The sequence below is a fragment of the Neophocaena asiaeorientalis genome, unplaced genomic scaffold, assembly GCF_003031525.2.
Source record: "Neophocaena asiaeorientalis asiaeorientalis breed wild unplaced genomic scaffold, Neophocaena_asiaeorientalis_V1.1 scaffold922, whole genome shotgun sequence".
Lineage (NCBI taxonomy): Eukaryota > Metazoa > Chordata > Mammalia > Artiodactyla > Phocoenidae > Neophocaena > Neophocaena asiaeorientalis.
In genome coordinates this window covers 177,843-193,733 of record NW_020171828.1, presented here as the reverse complement: position 1 = coordinate 193,733, position 15,891 = coordinate 177,843, and positions in this window count along the sequence as shown.

The window sequence follows — 15,891 nt, the reverse complement described above, 5'->3', positions numbered from 1 at the left end:
TGGCTCGCTGGTCAGAAGGTCCTCCAGCAGTATCTCGCTGTTGGGTATATACCACAGCCATTAAAGCCCATTGACTGGGGATCAAATCTGGCAGAACTGCCAACTGAACAAACTGACCAGATGGAGCCACTGACTTGGCTCTGCAAATGGGTAGAGCCACTGGCTGGCATTTCTGCTCAGGCATGACTATAAGCAGGAATGTGTTCAGCCAAGATTTGAGTGCTGGTTGTTGTAAGCCCTGCCCCCCTTCTCTGTCTATTTCTGATCCCCAAGAGGAGAACCCCACAGGTTTTTCCAGTGATCCTCTTGAGGCGAAACCAGAGTGAGCCTTCCAGGATGCATCTCTCAACACTGGAGAAGCTGGATGTTCACCTTGGGCTCTCTTTTCCAACTGGAGAAACTGTAGACCTTGGGCGGGGGGGAGTGCACTGCGCAGGTCTGGGGGAGGGACAGTGCAGTCAGAGTATAGCCTCCACTGATCCTTTCAATGTGGCCCTTTTGGTCTATGGCCCAGGGGGTGCTTCAGCCTCACTCCCAGGTTCTGGGATTTTCACAGTGGTGTCTGTGGATAGTTGCTTGTTGCTCATCTTGTGAGGAGAAGTGAAATCAGGAACAACCTATGTCACAAACTTGATGATGTCATCTCAAGACCTTAGGTAGTCATTTAACATAATGTTTTTCAATTATATTTATGACATTTGAAAATGCCACCATATAATGTTACATGGAAAAGATTTTTAAACTGAAAAAATTGACGCAGAAATGCACTAAAATGTTAGCAGCACTTATCTCTGGATATTGAATTTGAGGTGTTTTTTACCTTCTTATACTAGTCACTCGGTGCTTTTCAAATTTTCCATGAAACATTTTTATAATCCAAATAATTTATATACATATAAAATTTGTATAAGCATAAAATGTCTTTTCAACACAGAGCAACTTCTGATTGTGTCTGTCATATTCAAAATTTCTCTCATAGAGCATCTTTAAAATATTAAATGCTCTTTCTTCCCCTATACCTATAGGTAGAACATATTGTATATTTGTAAATATTTTGTGCTCTTTTTATATACACTCGGTAAGCTCTAAGAATAAAATAGTGCTTGAGCAGCACGATTCATCTTAAAGGACAAAGAAAAATATCTTACAAGTTTAGGTACACTGAAGGGTATGTAGTGGACAAGGATTACATCCTGCTATGAATCTGGTGAGTTCAACATGTGATAAATTACAGAATTTTCTTTCTGCACAAAGCAATTTTTCCCAAACTTAGCTTTTATTAATGTTCATACTCTTCTTATTTTCTGTTCATTTAATGGTAAATTACCAGGTTATCTGAAAGCAATAATAAACTAACTTCTCTTTTGATTCTTCTTAAGGCAATTCATTTTAAATTACAGTTGGAAAATAAATGGAAAAGAATGCCCCTCTGCCTCTCTGAAGTACTTCTTATGTTATTGCTTTTCCTCTTATCATTCCCCCCCATCAAAACAGTGTCCCCGTCTTTCCAGAACCCTCATCACTTTAACAGCATCCCCTTTATTTCTATGAATGCAGTGGGCACCAACTACAGTGAGATGTCAGTGAACAACAGAAACATTAAGCCTTTAACCCACTATGTTAGAAAAGTCACTTACTGTCAAAAATATGATACATTTCAAATTGGAAGGCAGCCCTCTCGAACTCTACAACCCCTTACCTGCTCAGGATCCTGCTTGAATTTAGAATCAGCATCACAACTGGGATGTACCTGATTCTGATATATAACAAGCCAAACTCTCAAAAAGAGATTAAAGATATGAGAAGGCGTGTGTACACCACAATCAAACACCTATTTCACAAAGCTGTTGAGCAGAGAGAATTGACTTTCTTAAAAAGAGGCCTGTGGACATCCAGGTAGGGCTTCTGCAGGTACCCACCTGTGCCAGGGATACTGCAGGATCAGGATGAAAGGTTAATGAAAGTAATTTTCCGAAGAAGGATCCATTGATGTTAACCAATATATTAAGGAGAATATCCACTTGTCAGTCTGTGGCTAGAAACCTAGCAGCCTAGCACGTGTCTACTGATCAGCTCCTCTCTCCAACAAGAATAGCTACATTGGGAAACAACAGCTCCAACGAGAACATTCACAGTGAACATACAGTCAGTGCAACGGGAAGTAGGTGTATTGGATGATCACTGGGGCACAAGAATCATCAGTCTGTGATGATCTCCACTATGAGAAACACCCACAAAGTCAACTAGTGAATGATCTCTTTCTGTGGGATCTCAGCTAAAGGAAAATTTGAGTACTTCTTGACCATTAGAATTAATTGTGTTAATTGAGCTTTAATTTACAAACAATGAATTGTATTTATTTTAAGTGTACAGCTCGATACGTTTTGATAACTTTATAAGCCCACATAAACGCCACTTTAATCAAGAGAACTATTCCACTATATATGAAATAGATAAACAACAAGGACCTACTATATAGAACTGTATTCAATATCTTATAATAACCTATAATGGAAAAGAATCTGACAGCATTTCTATACATACACACACACGCACACACGTATATATAACTGAATCACTTTGCTATACACCTGAAACATTGTAAATCAACTATACTTCAATTAAAAAAAAAAGATAACAATTCCATCACTGCTAGAAGTTTTCTCATACCCTTTCCAGTTTATTGTCTATCCTTCCCACACAGAGGCAACCATTATTCTGATTTCTGTCACCACAGATTTGCTTTGCCAGGCCTTGAACTTCACATATATAGAATCATACTTATGTCTTCTTTGTGTCTGACTTCTTTTGATCAACTTAATGTTTTCGAGATTCATCCAGTGTGTTGCTTTTATCAGTAGTTTATTTCCTTTTACTGCTAAATAATATTCTATTTTATGGACATATATCACAATTTGTTTATCTATTTTCCTGTTGATGAATATTGGCTTTGATACCAATATTTGGTTAGTATGAATAAAGCTTCTAAGAATATTCTTGTACAGGTCTTTTTGTAGACAAATGATTTTGTTCCTCTTGAATAATTCTTAGGAACAGAATTGCTGGATCATAGTAGAAGTGTATATTTAACTTTATAAGCAACTGTCAGTTTTCCAAAATAGTTGTACAATTTTACACTCCTACCAGCCATGTATGAGAGTTTCAGTAGTCCCTTATCTTTGCCAATATTTGGCATTATCAGTCATTTTAATTTTAGCCATTCCAGTGGGTATATTATGGTATCTTACTGTGCTTATAATTTTCATTTCTGTGATGACTACTGACGTAGAGCCCATTTTAAGGTGATTATTGGCCATTCCTATATCTTCTTTTAAGAAATATCCAAGTCCTTTGCCCACTGTTTATTCGGTTGATTTCTTTCTCACTACTGAGTTGTAGCAATTGTCAGACATATGTATTGTGGTGGTTTCTCCCAGTCTATGGCTTGCCTTTTTATTTTACTACCAATTTTTGTTTTAACAAGAATGACAATAATATTTTAATTTCTATGAAGATCCTGTTTACTACTTTTTTATTTTATAGGTAGTGTTTTTTGTGTCCTATGTGTGTCCTTTTATTTTTTAATAAACTTCTATCACAAGACTATTCCCAGTTTATTAAAATATGATTGTTAATAGATACATAGTAGTTCAGCAAAAAAAGTATTTTGTGGAAATATCAGTCATTTCAATTTTTCATCAATATAAATAATACAATTATATTTTTTCACAGATTTCTCTGCATGCATCTCTGATTATTTGCTTTAGACAAAATGCTATTATTGTAGATAGTGGATCAAAGGGTACATATTTTGATACCTATTGCTAAATTGGGTTTACCAAATTGTACTCCTACCAGCAGTATAGAAGAGTGCTTACTCTCAAGTTTCAAATATATGAAAATAAACATATATTTTTATATTTCTTTTATGAATCAATTTTGCCTGTCTTTTGAACATTTGGCTGGGGGCGGGAGATTCATTAACATTATTAACCTTTTGATTTTCCTATATTGTAATTTTTTAGATTCATCATTGATACTGACTTGAAGGGTTTTAAGTTTTTGTGTACACAGGGATATCAGAATTTTCCTTTACGTTTTCTGTATTAGAGTCTTTTAAAAGATATTTCCCAGAATGAAATCAGGTATACTTATGAATACGAGTGGGTCTCTTACTACCAATGGTCAATGATGTCACCAAAGTAATGTAAAAACAGATACATACATTGATTCAACAGGAAACAACTCATATGCACTGAAACCCTTTCCAGTCACTTTACTGGATAGCTCCAATGAGACTCTCACCTGCAATGCCTGACTTCCCAAATCAATGGGGGACATATTAGGTTCTCACAGAGCTATCTCCCTGTACTCTGTGTTGGTCACTTGACTGCTCCCAGGCTTCTGTGAATGCCTTAGCTCTATTTCTCCCCCTGAAAACATCCTCACACTCTATGAGTAGTTTACTCAAGTCCTCTACTCATTCAGCTTGAAGTGAGCAGAAGTACAGCTTCAATAACCCTCTCTGTTATGGACTGAATTGTGTCCCCCCCTAGAATTCATGATTTGAGGCCATAACCCCCAATTTGATGATATTTGGAGACAGAGCCTCTGGGAAGGTAGTTAAACTTAAATGAGGTCATAAAGGTAGGGCCTGAATCCAATAAGCTTGGTGAAGACGAAGAAACGCAGACAGCTCTCCATATTCACAGAGAGGAAAGGCCATGTGAAAACACAGCAAGAAGGCAGCGATCTACAAGCCAGGAAGAGAGACATCACCAAAAACCAAACCTGCCGGCACCTTTATCCTGGACCTTTAGCCTCCAGAACCGTGAGAAAATAAATTCCTGCTGTTTAAGCCACGCAGTCTGTGGTATATTGTTATGATAGCACTAGAAGACAAATACACTCTCCAATACAATCTTCTCTCTAAGAGTACTCTTATTTCTTCTTATATACTCTTGATGTGGGTAATGGACTCAGAGTCACCAGATTTGTTTTGAATATCAATCATCTGAAGTTCTTCATAGATGATCCACAACCTTTCTTTAGAATACATCATCCCTGAACACTCTTTGTCCTCAGTTTCAGAATTACAATTATGAAACTCATGAAAAAAATAGTACTTAGCCTCCTACACTATCTCAATTCGATTCTTGGACTAATCAAAATTCACCCCTGGTGCTGAGAAGGGCCAGTCTTTTCAAAAGCCCTTGGCCACCAATATTGGATCAAAATGAGAGTCTGTTAGCAAGGAAGAAGGATGGGAATGATGTTGGGTAGGCAGCCAGGAGTGCCCACAACAAGGAAGGTATTTACAGGTGGCTTTAAAAGAAAAATTTCCTCTGATCAAACTGAGCTAAAATACAGAACTCTGAAGCCAATTCTTAATCATATGTAATAGTCAAACTGTAAATAGCCTTAGTCATGTTTAGAATCAGCTTTTTGTGCACAGACATAGAAAGAAGCTTGATATTCTATGCACCTCTTCCTATCTTTTGGACTTCTGCTTTTTTCCCTTTAAATTCTCTTAACACTCCACAGCTTAAGAGGGAGAAGGAAAAGTAAAGGAAAATGAAAAGGGAGAAGCTTCTGACAAGTCTGTAGTGCCTTTGAAAGGCCCATTCTTATCTATTAGAGATCATAAGAAGCAAGAAGCCACTTTCTAAGTAGCACAAGCAAGAGTAAAGCAACATCTTCTGATGAGAAGTCAGGAGGAGAAAAGAGAAGAGGAAGCCAGGAAGTCAAGCATGATGGGTATCCCCTTCTGCCCTTCTAGGCATACTCTCCACCCACTCTACCCTGCCTTTTTTCCCAGCAAGCTGACCTCTACAGACGGTACCACCTGGGCCCCTTGCCCTCTGGCTTCCACATTGGTTTGCTAATGGTTGGCACTGGTAGGAGATGGAGGGTGGGAGAAGGGAGAGGTAAGGGAATTTACCCCCCTGCATCCCTCCCTGGTGATGCTTGGCTGTGGTTATGCTCTCGTCCCCAAGGTGGCAACTCCTATCACATGGACTCCCTCCCCTGACTGCAACTCTCCCCACCTTTTCATAGCTACCACCTCCTTTTGTCCATTCAGGTGCAGGTGTAGCATGCTTCACCAAAGAATGCTTCACCATTCTTTGTCAGTTCCCTTAAGCCTACTGGCACCATTGTAAATTGCCCCTTTGTTAAGCTGCTTTTTTACTTACCACTTTGAACTTGCCATGGGTTTTGCTGCATGGACTCTGACACCTCAGATCACAAGTTCAGAAGAAGCATGTATCTAAGGCAAAGTAGATGAAAATCCTGAAATGCAAGGCAAAAAATAAATCAAGTTACCAGCAATCTGAGCGCCAAACTAAAAACCTGATTCTGATACAAGATTGCATTAAATAAGGAAACTCTACTATGCTTATTCTAAGACAAACTGAAGCCAACAAACTGATGGGAGAGAAAGGTAGTAAATTGTGACAAAAACACCGGTAGAAGGGATTGGTCACAGGGTCAGAGACGGAGTGCAGAAAAACTGACCTCCACTGATCTACAGACCACCTCTCACTCTTCTTTCTTCCAAGTCTTCCAGTCTCTATCCCCAGATTTTCTCCCATTGTATAATTTTATATCCATTCTTCTTAAGCCTTCAACTATCACTTCCAGACAGAATAATGCAAAAGTCTTTTTCTAACCTAAACTTTACTCTTCAGTTACAGCCCTAACTGCTTGGATATCCCCTGCCACTCAAAATTAACTCATCCCAAATTTATCATATCTTCATCCTCTCACAGTAACTGGCCATTCCTCTTGACCTGCCTTTATAGTGGTGGTATCAACTGTCTCCCGTTCCACCATGCTCACGAGTTCAGGCATCTTTTTACTACCTTCTCCCACAAACCCCAGGTCTAAGTCTGTTGCCACACAGAAAATCCAGATGGCGAATCACTGCATATATTCTCCTGTGGGTTTCAGTCTTCCTCTCCAGCCTCGTCTCTCACCTCTTCTCTTCATTATCGTCATCCTGTTCTCATACTATAATGCATGCCTTGCCTCTACATTATTTACTCTAATAGAAAAACCTTTGCCAAATAATCCTATCGGACACATGGCAAGTGCACTTCCTTCAAAAACTCTTCCCTCTTTTCTTTCCCCAGCCAAATGTCCTCCCCTTCTGAATATTTGACTTACACAACTCTTATAGACTTGTTCTCTAGTACGTATTACAATCATGTACTATGCATTATAATCATGTACTACTATTAGGTATTATATTATTTTGTATAATAACTATTTTATATCATAATAATGTATTATGTGTTATACTCCTGATTTTAAAATACAGAAATATTTTCTGCGCTAAATTTCAATTGCTTGAAAGTAGGAAAGGTCCTATTTGCTTTATCCTCCGCAGCATCTGTCTTCAATAAATAATGTCTGAACTGCATTGTGTTGCATTGAGTTTTCTGATATGCATATCAAATTTTCAGGAAAATTATTTCTAAAATTAAACAAAGACTATCAAAAATCCAAAAGCCGTGGCGTATATACCTCCTATATCTTGGCACAATTTTCATTTTTTAAAACATTAGAAAATAATTAAAGAAAACTAGATTAATTTCACAAACAATATTTAACTTAGAAATGTTAACCCAGTCCCTGTAACAGTGACAAGTTTGTGTCTATAGTTCACCTTAAGGGATTTGGTAACAATACATTTTTCTCTTCCAGACAAATTAAGTTATTCTAGACAAGCATGCAGTACTTTGTTAGCAAAATGTAGCCGCTTGTGCCTGCATTGCAATTTTACTAATTGGCACATATATGATGTAGAGACTGAAAAACGAATGTTGTTTTGCAAGGAGGTTTTCTGTTTTCACAAAAACACCCACTCTTGCTGATAATGAATAATTTGGACCTAAAAGTTTCCCCCAGAAAACTTTGAAAAAATCCTTTAGTTTGATCAATCTTCCTCCATGTTTTTCTGGTTATTTGGGACAGCTGCATGAAAATATGTTCTTTGATTTAGCTATTCATTTTCTTAATAACCATAACTGAGTATTAGCATTATAATTTCTTGAATAATGTTCATCAGATTCTCCTCTAATGACATCAATGCCTGTTTTCTTTTTTTCCTGAAGCTCTCACTCCCCAAGGACCATTCTCCATCGTGATATTGTTTGTAACCATATGCAGTGGACCTCTTTGTTTGCTTTTCAGTTTTGCTTTGTTCGCCTATCTTCTTCATAGCCCATTCTTTTGTTTTCTTTTGGGGAAATTCCCTTCCCCACACCCTCAGTCCTTGTGGTCTGGGTTCGTGGAGCTGACTCTACCCTAAGCACCAAAAATGGGCACGTTCCAGCTGGAGAAGTCAGATCATTTTATCTCCTGACTACGGTGTTCAGTTCACAAAGGAATAATGAATCAAGTTGAATTCACAAGAATCAGGCCAGGGACTGGTGGGAATCCTTAGAAAAGGTACTCTCTTTCCATTTGGGTTGCTAAACAGGAAGGATATAGCTTAGACATTTCTTGGTGGCGGGGCTGGGGGGGGACCTGAAGAGGAAACCAATACAGGAAAGCAGAACAAGAGGTGGAGAAAGATTTCTGACATAACTACTTGTGCACCTGGATTCACGACTTCTCTGGATTTTTAATTATGTAAGCCAGTTTTTTTTTTAATTAAGCCAGTTTGTAAGTTAATAAATTCCCTCTTTTTTATATTTTAAAAAGAAACTGATTTTCTCTCCCTTGCAAATGAAAAGATTCATAGCTGGTATACCATGGGGCACCATATGCTCTTCAACCGCCTTCCTCTCTAACCAATGACCAGTGTCAGCCTGGTCTCCTCCTCTGCTCTGCAGCTGTCATTATCACGCCTCTTTCCAGGGCCTGATATATAACCTTCATCTGCAAAGTCCAGAAACACCTTTGGGCTTTATTCTAATTATCCTCAACTTCTCTCTATCTACCAGTGCACTGTGCAATGTCATTTTTCAAATGTTGATTCATCCCTGAACATGTTTTAAGTCCGTCTGCTTCTTTCATATTTCCCAAAATATGCTTTAAATTTTTAAATTATTTTAAATAGTGACACAGTAAAACATATAGAAATAATTCACAGCAAACATATAAATTAATAAGGTCACTGATGGGGGCTTTGAGATCCATATTCTGCAAATCGGTGATTCTAAAATAGGCAGAGCAAGTAGCTAGTATAGGTTGAGGACTTAGAAGGCCGCCACTTGACCTCCTAACTGTACCACCTCATTTGTATCCTAGCGCCTGTGAAACCACCATTAGTAATTTTACCATTTGATATATATATATATATCTACATATATCTATATATAGATATAGATATACACAATGGAATATCACTCATCCATACAAAAGAATGAAATAATACCATTTGCAGCAACATGGATGGACCTAGAGATTATCATACTAAGCAAAGTAAGTCAGAGAAAGACAAATGCCATATGATATCACTTATATATGGAATCTAAAAAATGATACAAATGAACTTATTTACAAACAGAAACAAACTCACATAGAAAACAAACTTATGGTTACAAAAGGGGAAAGGAGGAGGGGGAGGGATAAATTAGGAGTTTGGGATTAACATATACACAATACTATATATAACATAGATAAACAACAAGGTTCTACTGTATAGCACAGGGAACTGTATTCAATATCTTGTAATAAACAATAATGAAAAAATATGAAAAAGAATATATATATATGTATAACTGAATCACTTGGCTGTACACCAGAAACTAATACAACATTGTAAATCAACTATACTTCAATTTTTTAAAATGAAAATAAAGTAATAATAATCTTGCCATTTGATTTTTAAAAAGTGAGCTGGACAGTAAACACATTGCCCAAGTTTTGCACACTAAAAATCCAAATTTATGGCATGACATCCATGAGTATATCCATGGGAAAAAAGAGAAAATACGACAGTGTAAGAAAATCCACTCCTCACGGGCTCTGAAAAACACCACCATTCAGTTTCATGTTGCACATGAATAAAATTTTCATTAGGTCAGACTGATACACCTACAGAAGATCCTGATTTTCTACAAAAGATTATAAAGTACTGGAATAGGAGTTGAAATAAACTGCTCTGCCTTGCTCAAAAAAAAATTGACATGTGTAAATTTTCCAAGCTTCATTTTCATCATCAAGCCTGTTGACAAGGGACATTATATTATTTGACTTTTATCTCGCTACTCAGAAAGGATGATCGAAGCAGCTTTAATAACAGATCAGTTTCATTAATAAAACCTCTGCTCTACTCCAATTTACATGAGCTTCATTATGAAAAGTAACTGGCCACTCTGAATTTACTGAGGAGTCAGCTAATGCTGAATATAAAAGCACAGAAAGATTTAAGAGGAAGACCTGATTCAAGGTCATATATGTTGTAAAGAAAATTGAGTGATCCTTATAGGGGGAAAAAAGTTGGGCCTACTTAAAAAGCAATCAACCTGAAATTAAGCTTTAAATTTTGAATAAATAAATGTCTTGCTGGACAGAAAAATCTAGTGCCCCAAACCCAATGGACACAAGAAAATGGTTTTGTGACCTTGTCACTGTCAGACATCAATGTCATAATAATTGAAAACTGGTTACTGGCTGATTTTGTCATCCCTCCTCTTGAACATCCTATTCCAATAACTCATCTAACGTAACTGTCAGAGCTGGGGAGTGATGACAAGGCCCCCATCACAAATCTGTGATACACAGTTAAATTTAAAAGGTTCTTATTTCACATGCAATACTGAACAGACTTTTTAAGTGAATAAGATCACTGGAGCTCTCAATTCCAATACAGTGTTTCTGACAGCTAGTTCAAAATGCACGTGGGTGAGGGGCTTGGGCTATACATTTTGAAAGAGCAAATGATAAGGTTATAAGATAATACTAGTATTTCTTCTTCCCCAATCACATTATGGAAAAGTGATAGCGAACAACCTTTAGAATTCCCTCCAGTTGAGAGTGTACAAATAAGAAAAGTGAATGTATTCCCTTGCTTGTATTTAGTAGTAAGGCTCAATGATGTATGTTTTGCCCTCATTGTGGAGACTGAAAATTACATATTATATATATATATATATATATATACATATATATATACATATAAAATACCTGAAATGTGTAAAATTTTTATATATTATATATTTAATATATAATATGTGTAATACCTGAAATATGCAAAAATTTAATATATTTTATATATATTATATATATTTTAGGACAGATTCTGAAGGTATTAAGAAGGTCTAGGAATTCAGAGGGTTCCACAGGTACATATGTGTCTGTTTTACACAGATTATTCAAATCTGACCAAAAATAACATTTTGTAGAAGGCTCTCTCCTCCAACAATCGAAATTCTATCCAATCCTGAATCCCTGTTCAAGGTCTACCTTCTCTGTGATCTTCCCTAATAAATCCAGCCCACATCCTCCCTTCTCTCTCAAATGTGATTTCTACTTCACCACCACCGTCACACATTTGAGTACTTACTGAAATGCAGGACCTTATTCCTGAAGTCATCAGGCTTCAGGTTCCTAAGCTTGAAACAGTTTAAAGTTTGCAGTGAAGACAGATGCAGACACACAAAAAAGTATAAGCAATCACCCACAGTAGCTGTAGATCGCAGGGTAAATGAACACAGGAATGCGGAGGAGGATGGGGTCACAAAGGCTGCATTAGTCAGAGGGAAGAAGGGTTTATGGAGGAGGTAGACTTCAAGTTTGTCCTGGAAGAAGGGCCCCTCTCATACAGCCACAGCGTGAACAAGATGTAGAGGCAGAGACGGACCAACATAGGACCGATGGGAAGGTTTGGGGAAATCACACGTTCTCTTCATCTGTGGGTTTATCCGTCACTAAAGGTGATCTCACCTGTGCTTGAGGGAAAACTCGCTAACCAAAGAGTGAAAGAAATGCAACAGCATGTACTTCTAAAATAATTTAGTTTAGGTAGCATTAGCAAGACAGCAAAAGGATGACAAACTACCACTGGGTTCCACACTAACTAGGGTCCATTTTTACTGGTTGTCTAAATTTGGGCCACAAGCTCAATAACTGAGAACAAGTCCAGTTAACTCTCACATTTGAGGTAGGAGCCTTTCACTTAGGAACCATAATGTAAATAGTAAAAAAGGGACTTTCCTTAAAAGTCACAATTGAATTTGAAATCCCCGGTGGGTGTTGGACTAAAGCAACATAAAAAAATTAATAGGACTTACTCCCAAGTGCTTACTCCCTACTGCCCTTTAACCTCTATGGAAAACATACAGAGATTCAGAGATTTATGCTTTGCTAAGAGCTATTCTGCAGAAACCCAAGTTTCCCTCCCAACAGCCCAGTGAGTCTCAATCTTGGTGGCATATTAAAGGCACCTGGAGAGCTGTTAAAACCCACTACACACAGTATCTACCTGGTCCACTAACTCAGAATCTTCAAGGGTGGAGCCCAGACAGGCTATCTTCCCGTGCAGCAGAGTTAAGAACGACTGACATCTCCCTTCTTACAACCACCAATGGCCTCCCAGTCAACGATCTGCCCATTTACCATCATTTTGTGAAAACAGGGGGACACAGCACAGCATATATAAACTTTTAAACTTAAACTTTTGTCTTCACTATCAATACTGGGCATAATTGACTAAGCAATTAGTAAAAGAATCAGAAAAAAAACAAGCAATGTAGGCAGAGGTTTTAAGGAAAGTGTTGAAAGAAAACAAGAGAGACAAGAAAAATAAGAGTAATCAATCATTTTTAGAAATAAAATGTCCTGAAATGTACAAGTGTAGCCAATATTAACTCAGTTAATATTTAGGATGACATAGGTATTAACCACTATGACGACAGTAATACCTACCAGTTTTTAATTCTTGCTAGAGGTCACTCAGAGTATTAAGCGTTTTGTATATTAAACTCAATCTTAACAACAGTTCTGTGACAGAGTTCCCTATTTTATACATGAAATAAGGCTCATAATAATTAAGTGATTTTCCCTGATGTAACCTAGCTAGTGCCTGTACCAGTTTTCACACAGATTTACTGATTCCTAAAGTGTCACAAAAGCAATTTGATTCAGTTATCATACACCAGTATCATCCAAGGGCTCGGCTTACAGCCCTGAGCTGTAGCTGAGAGGGGAGGTGGGGGGATGGGGTGGATATGAATTGATATAAATGACTTTTGAGTCCAGTTAGTCCTAATTTAGGGCAGAAATTACTTAATTTGTAATTTGTTGATCCGGGGTTAATTTCTGACTTATTGGGTGGGCTGTTTAAATGTCATTCCTGTTTGACCATCATTCTGACTTATTGGGTGGGCTGTTTCAAACTTCTCTTCCTATCGGCAGCTTTCACTCATGGACCCAGTTTGCCAAGAATTCCCAATATTTTTGGAGCAAGAAAGACTGTAACTTGTTTTTGGAGCCAATTCTTTTCATGGTTCTAGTCTTTAAAACATTGTTCTTTTCCAAAATAGGTGGACAATGGTAACGAGCCAGACTTAACGTAAAGTATAATACCTTAAAGTTTCACGTAATCATTTCAATAAGTTCTTGAAAGTGTTTTTAGCTTTAACAAAGCTCTGTATATGAGTGAGTGCATTCTGTTTATAGAATGGAGAATTAAGGAGCACACTCCAGCCTAACTCATCCACAAAGGGCCAAAGCAGAGAAAAAAACCAACTCCCTATCATAGCACGAGGCCCCCATCCTGAAAGTACTCTGCTATCTAATTTAAAGCCTGCCTCACTCTAGTTACCAAGAGGAAACATGCCACAATTCCAGCTAAAGATTAGAATGTGTTTCCCAGAGACTGAAGGATAACCCGCTCCCACACTGAAGACAGACCCTTGAAAACCCTAACTTGCTTTCCTTATTTGTTGCTTGACATGTCATCCTGTTTCTCATAATTTATCCCAGCTCTTTCTATGGAAAGTAAAGTATTTGCTCAAAAAGGACAAAAAAATGGTAAATCATCAAACACTGATCACCAAGTCAAAGGAATGGATATTTCTTTTACTAGGGGAAGGCACAAAAAAGATTATTAGGTATTTGTAGTTATAAATAACAGATGAAGTTTTCCCTTTTATGCATAAAAACCTGGCAATGTCATGATTATATACTCAAAATGTATTACAAGTCTAAGTATTAAAATGTGAAGGGTAATAATCTCAGGATATGTTGTTTTCTGAATATCCTAATCTTAATTGCCATGAAATCTGCATTTCATATCATTTGAAGTCTGAAGATGAGCATACTTGATATGAATCCAATATCAGTCACAATTTTTCTTTATTTTGTTACTCTCGTCCTAGATTTAAAAACAACACAGAAGGCAGGAGAGGGGGAAGATGGCGGAAGAGTAAGACGCGGAGATCGCCTTCCTCCCCAAAGATACATCAGAAATACATCTACACGTGGAACAACTCCTACAGAACACCTACTGAACGCTGGCAGAAGACCTCAGACCTCCCAAAAGGCAAGAAACTCCCCACGTACCTGGGTAGGGCAAAAGAAAAAAGAATAAACAGACACAAAAGAAGAGGGACGGGACCTGCACCAGTGGGAGGGAGGTGTGAAGGAAGAAAGATTTCCACACACTAGGAAGCCCCTTCGTGGGCGGAGACTGCGGGTGGCGGAGCAGGGGAGCTTCGGCACCTCAGAGGAGAGCACAGCAACAGGGGTGTGGGGGGCAAAGCGGAGAGATTCCCGCACAGAGGATCAGGGCCAACCGGCACTCACCAGTCCGAGAGGCTTGTCTGCTCAACCGCCGGGGCGGACGGGGCTCGGAGCTGACGATCCGGCTTCGGTCGGAGCGCAGGGAGAGGACTGGCGGCGTGAACACAGCCTGCAGGGGGTTAGTGCGCCACGGCTGGCCGGGAGGGAGTCCGGGGAAAAGTCTGGACCTGCCAAAGAGCCAAGAGACTTTTTCTTCATTGTTTCCTGGTGCGCAAGGAGAGGAGATTAAGAGCTCTGCTTAAAGGAGCCCCAGAGACCGGCGTGAGCCGCGGATATCAGCGCGGACCCCAGAGTCGGGCATGAGACGCTAAAGCCGCTGCTGCCGCCACCAAGAAGCCTGTGTGCAAGCACAGGTCACTATCCACACCTCCTCTCCCAGGAGCCTGGGCAGCCCGCCACTGCCAGGGTCCCGTGATCCAGGGACAACTTCCCAGGGAGAACACACAGCGCACCTCAGGCTGCTGCAACATCACGCTGGCCTCTGCCGCCGCAAGCTCGCCCCGCATCCGTACCCCTCCCTGCCCCCCTCCCCGGCCTGAGTGCGCCAGAGCCCCTGAATCAGCTGCTCGTTTAACCACATCCTCTCTGAGCGAAGAACAGACGCCCTCAGGTGACCTACACACAGAGGCGGGTCTAAACCCAAAGCTGAACCCCGGGAGCTGTGCGAACAAAGAAGAGAAAGGGAAATTTCCCCCAGCAGCCTCAGGGGCAGCGGATTAAATCTCCACAATCAACTTGATGTACCCTGCATCTGTGGAATACCTGAGTAGACAACGAATCATCCCAAATTGAGGAGGTGGACTTTGAGAACAAGATATATTATTTTTTCCCCTTTTCCTCTTCTTGTGAGTGTGTATGTGTATGCTTCTGTGCGAGATATTGTCTGTATAGCTTTGCTTTCTCCATTTGTCCTAGGGTTCTGTCCGTCCGCTTTTTGTTTGTTTTTTTTACTTAAAAAAATTATTTTTTCTTAATAATTATTTTTATTTTAATAACTTTATTTTATCTTACTTTATTTAATTTTATCCTCTTTCTTTCTTTGTACTTTTTCTCCCTTTTATTCTGAGCCGTGTGGATGAAAGGCTCTTGGTGCTCCAGCCAGGAGTCAGTGCTGTGCCTCTGAAGTGGGAGAGC